Below are 6,000 nucleotides of genomic sequence, written 5' to 3' on the forward strand. Positions count from 1 at the left end.
TGTTTTTGCTTTTGGGCTTGTTGTATTTTTCGCCACAACAACCACAAGTGAATTGACAGTTCAGACCAAAGTAAAAAAAATAGTCAGCTGTTCTACTGAGTCTACTTTATTAATTTACTTTGGAGTTGCTCATATGAGAACTCATTATAAACAACTCTCTCTATTTTGTTAGAGAATAAGATTTACAAAGAAACAAAATAGAATTGGTGAATATACTCAATGTGTATTACACACATCTATATACATATATACACACAACTTGTACATGATTTCATGAAACAATAACAAAATACATGGGTTTTTGCTTATATCTCGGCCATTTGTGGACCAATTTTCTCGATTTTAAATAGCAACCGAGCCGGAAGAATTCCGGAGATTTTGATGTATCAGTCATGTTTGTAAGTTATTTAGGGGATTTGGAAAGTTGATTTCAACACACAAATGGACAGACGGACGACTCCGCTATCTATAACGATCCAGAATATATATACTTTATGGGGTCGCAAATGAAAAATGTAGAAATTACAAACGGAATGACAAACCCTTGCCACTCATGGTGAAGGGTATAAAAACAACTCTTTATTATATCAAATTTTTCACAATAACAGTTTTAATAGTCAATATATGGTTCAATTCACAAAATCCCTTGTATAGAGTGTATTATTGTATTAAAATAAAAAAGTATATGGGCAATTCCATGTCATAGTACTTGACATTTGTACGTCTATAGAGTGGAATGGATTTTGCAAAAATAAATAAGAATTGTAAAATTAATATCATAAAATATATGTACAAGAAATTGTAATTGTTGAAATTGTAGTTTACAAGTGCAAAAAGCTACAAGTGTTGTGAAAATTTTAATGAAACATAATTCATCAGCACTTGTAAGAATTAGACTTGTAATTGTAACTTGTAGAATTGTAGTTTAGTGAAATAGGCCCCAGCTGATGCTATTGTTAAACGAGTTAAAAACAGCTTCACCTAGTTTTATATTTAGACTCGACTTCAACGTCAGAAGTACGCTTTATCTTGTTTATAGTAGACCTAAAGTCCACTCTTAAGTAAAGATTACTTTATTTCTCTTAAAATATACTTTATTTTTGACTATGATTATGGGCCCATTGTTGTTAACCATTTATTAAACATATGTATGTAAATGCGGAAATAAATTTCTAAAAACTAATATGTTTTCACAAATTAAAAAAAAAAACAATTTTTTGCTTTGTAAACGTATTGACAAACTTCAGAGTCGTTGTGATACGTGTTAACATTATCCGATTTGACTCAATTTTTTAGAGTTATATCAATTGTCACAATCATCATAAGCCCATTTCTAAAAATATTTTCTATAGATATGTAAAGAAATAAATTTATTGATCCGAAAAACTAGTTTTTTACATTTTAATAACTTAATAATTTTAATCTATATAAATATATAAATGTCTTTGTAGGTTGTTTGTTGGTTTGTTTGAGCATCACGCCTAAACGGCTGAACCGATTTTATTGAAATTTGTAACGTAGATAGATCCTTACTGGGAAGCGTCAATAGGCTATATATTTTTTATTTTACTACGACAGGGGTAGCGAAGAGCACCGGGTCAAGCTAGTAACTTAATAATTTTTTAGCAAGAACTCAATTATTTGAAAATCAATTTATAGAACCCTACAGCAGCTCGGTTAATGAACAAATCCGTCATTGATTTAATGTAGATTTTCGCAAATTTATATGTATGTAAATTTTTAACATAAAGCCTTTTATTTTTAGAACATGTGGTCTTTTGGTACATCTTTGAGCGATGATGTTAGTTCTGCGGAATTTTCTTGTATAAATAATGATCGTTATCGTAATTTCGTAACCGGCTTACATTTGCAATCACTGACCCAGCGTCACCATCATTTTCACCAGCATAAATCATCAGCGTCGTCGTCTCATCGTGCTCATCCGAAGACTCAGCAGCATATTTCCAACCAGCAACATGATGTTAGGTTTGCAAACAAAAACAAACAAGCAGGCAGGCAGGCGCAGATCCAGAACATATGAAAATAATAACAATTATTAAAAATTACAATAATTTTCCAAAACTAAGTTGGATCGGCGCCTGTTTTAACTAAAATAAACTAATAATAAAAATTTAGAGATTTTGATTTTTTGATTTTTTTTTAAATAATGATTTAAACACATATACTACAGCACGCTACCGACCACAATATGTCAAAATTACAATAATTCTGCTTTTACACACAGCCATTTTACTTGCTGCAAGTCTGAGTTTATGGGAGAGAGAGGAAAGAAGAGAGGTACATACTTGCTTGTACCGGCAAGTTACTTCAATTATCTTTTTTTTAGTTCATTCTCACTATGGCGTCTATTTTGACATTAAAACACAGACTTGCTACATGACCACCGTTTCCGCAGTAACCACACGCAGAGAAAAAATATAGTTGGGCATGGTTACTGTAACCATTTCAATATTGTTACAAGTTTTTTAACTATATTATAGTCACAGTAACCATTTACATGATTGTGGTAACCATAATATGGTTAACTTACGATTCACATGATTGTCTCAACCATATATATGGTAACAGTAAACATATATATGTTTGTGACAACCATTTATATGATGAAGGACTTATCATATTATGGTGCTCTCGGCTTAAGGCTTATCATAATCAGAGAACAACATATTATGATAAATTATTCATCATAAATATGGTTGCCACAAACATATATATGTTTACTGTAACCATATATATGGTTGAGACAATCATGTGAATCGTAAGTTAACCATATTATGGTTACCACAATCATGTAAATGGTTACTGTGACTATAATATAGTTAAAAAACTTGTAACACTATATAAATGGTTACAGTAACCATGCCCAATTATATTTTTCTCTGCGTGCAACTTAAGCTAATTTCTATTTTCGTAAGCGATAATGAACAGATTTATCAAAACGCCAAACTTTAATGTCAGCTGGTTTGAATTTTTCTATCGTTTTCATTATAATTAAGTAGCTGACTACTAGATGACGATCGCTACCAACGATATCTGTAGTCGTGTACAAGTGGTTTTAACCTTCGCTTTACCAATACCCACCCGGGTGACCACATAGATTTTATTGGTTTAATATTTTTTTTAATTTTGTTTCGATTTAAATGAAATTTGTACTCACTGAAGAAATTCTAGAGTTCTATAGAATTTAATAGAACCATTTTAAACTTTTTATAAGGTTTTTTAAATTTTTTTAAATTTCGTTCTTCGCATATATTTATAGAAGTGTAGTGTCACTTGGGTGGGTATTGGTAAACCATGTACATAAAAAACCTTTGGTAAATCGAAGGTTAAAGCATAATGCTCTATTTGTCTCATAAAATTGTATTAATTATATTACACAAAATGTTTTAATGAATGCATTAAAATATTGGAAGAGGTATAGTTGATTTCCAGTTTTTAATTTGGATCTTACAAAACTATTTTTTGTTTAGCCGGTCAAAATATTATTGTGAGCATTTAAATTTCAGTCTTTACAGTTACAGTAAAAATGCTGGGTTAGCAGACTGTTGATGGAATGTAATAGAACATCCCAGTAAAAACTTTACTTGCCTAGTAAGCCAGCACGTAATATTGGAGCAAAGTGATAACTACTTATTATTTGAATGAAACACTACTTATTTATGTTTGCGATTTGAAAAAATTCATGGGTACCGCTTACAAAAGTACTTACTGCCTGTTTCTCTAAATGTGAACGAACATTTTCTTTCGTATTTTATATTGAAAACATGTAACGAACCTAACCGCAAGGGTCTACCTCTCAAGGGGCCATGTTACCTATTAATACCGGCTGTACTCATGGAAAATTGGGGTGGTTCTTGCCCCCATCGATATAGTTTGCGATTCACTACATAATTCAAAATTTAGGTAGCTTAATAATCAAATCGACCAAGAAATAAAGAGCTCAAAACAAAAGAAAATAATAAATAAACAAAAAAAAAAATTAAAGAGATATAGGAATGGAGAAGCCTAGTGAAAGAGGTAAAGGTGACAAGTCCTCTTCCGATGTCTCTACCCACCCAACCATGCCATCTTTGTCCTTAATTCCCAGATAGCCCAAATGCGATCTACCTACTATGCCTTAACCTTTCATGAAATATGAAGTAAACAGTTTAGCAATTCATTTTGCAAATAAACATTTTATTCCATTAAAAGAAACATAAATAATAATAATAAACAAAATATTGACTAATCATAAAATTACGTATTTAAATGTGTGTTGTTAAATAAAAATTAAAAAAAATCAATATTAGAGATAAACTTTGCTTCAATCAATGTTATTAATATAAAATGAAACAACTATGTTATTACATAACGAAATTTAAATGTAAACGAATTAAAACTTTTTATAATGAAATTGGGTTAAGTAAACTAAGAAATTAAATTATTAACATAAAACGAATATGTTGCTAACATAAAAACAAACGTGCTGTTAGTATGTTTTGTTACTATGTTAAAACAAAATGTGTTAATAACATGAACAACAGTATGTTATCAACATAAAGTTATGGTACGCAATTAAAAGCTAATAGTAGTGTTCGCGTACTTGATAATTTGTAATAATTTGTACAAATTATCACTGGAAGTTACGGGATTCCGTTCGTTTACTTTAAAAAACTTGTAACGAGAGAGCAAGAGAGTGTTAAAAGTGACAGTTCGTAGATAAAGAACATGATATTTTTTACTGGACATTTTTTGCCCAGTAAAAAATATCAACATAAAAATATGTTTAAAACATATGGTTGCAAATATAATCAAAACTAAAAAGTTGAAAAAACTAAATTTACAAGTTTGCAAAGAAAAGATGTAAAATAACACAATACAAACGTTTTGAATTGATTTATAATAAAATACAACTTATTTTTACAAATTGTTGTTCGCGTACTTTATTTTTTCAATTTTTCAGATTGAGAGTAATTTATTTTTACTCTCTAAAATAAAGTTACTGGATATTTTTTACTGGAAAGTACGCGAACACACCTAATGCATATGACATCAAACAATAAATGTGTCAATTTTGAATTTGTATTTATTTTTTTTTTATGTATGTGTCTTTGTTTTAGAGTGAAAATTTAAAAATAAAGTTAAGTAACTCACCATTTATTTATCCAGCGATGACTCCAGGCACAAAGTATACAGAGGCGTCAAATTTGACAGTTCAAAAACACTAAAATCAGCTTTTTTTAAAATTGTTTCGATAGAAAGAGAAAACAAATTTGCGGTTTAATGCAGATAGTGCGTTAAAACAAACAACTATATAAATAAGCACAAAACCAAACCAGTTGAAATTGTTTCGAGCGAAAGAGACAAATATATTTTTTTTTGCCGTGTCGCCTCTGTATACTTTGTGCTCCAGGCCTGTTGTCTCTTGGAAACTTGAGTTTATGCTCATGTTTAAAATTAAATTAAATAATCACTCAGTTTAGCAGTGTTATGTTATAGGGTTTTTACACTTACGTACATTTTGGCGAAACGTATGGAAGATGTTGAAAACTTGAAAGATTTGTTCACACTTGCAACATCTAACATCTACCATGAGTAAAATTGCAAAAATATTAAAAATCATATTGTTTTTATGAAAACAAAATGAATTGAGACTGGTTTTCTTTTTTATACTATCAAATTAAATAAGAAAATTTCAAACAAATAAAATGTCCCCTCATTATTATATTATATTTGTTTACATTTTTTTCTTAATATAAATGCCATTTTATTAGTGGTGACACTAATAGGCTTTTTACACTGAGCTTCATCTTTCATCTCTCATCAATTGGCAAGATGACAACATCTTCCCATAAGAAATATACAGAGTAAAAAAGCGTCATCTTTCATCATCTTCACAAGATGTTCCTATCTCATTTTGTTCCAATCATCATTTTTCGATAATTTTAGTGTCATCACTAAAAAAATGACATTTGTTTATATGTATAAAAAAATTAAACG

This window comes from Calliphora vicina, chromosome X (assembly GCF_958450345.1).
Source record: "Calliphora vicina chromosome X, idCalVici1.1, whole genome shotgun sequence".
Lineage (NCBI taxonomy): Eukaryota > Metazoa > Arthropoda > Insecta > Diptera > Calliphoridae > Calliphora > Calliphora vicina.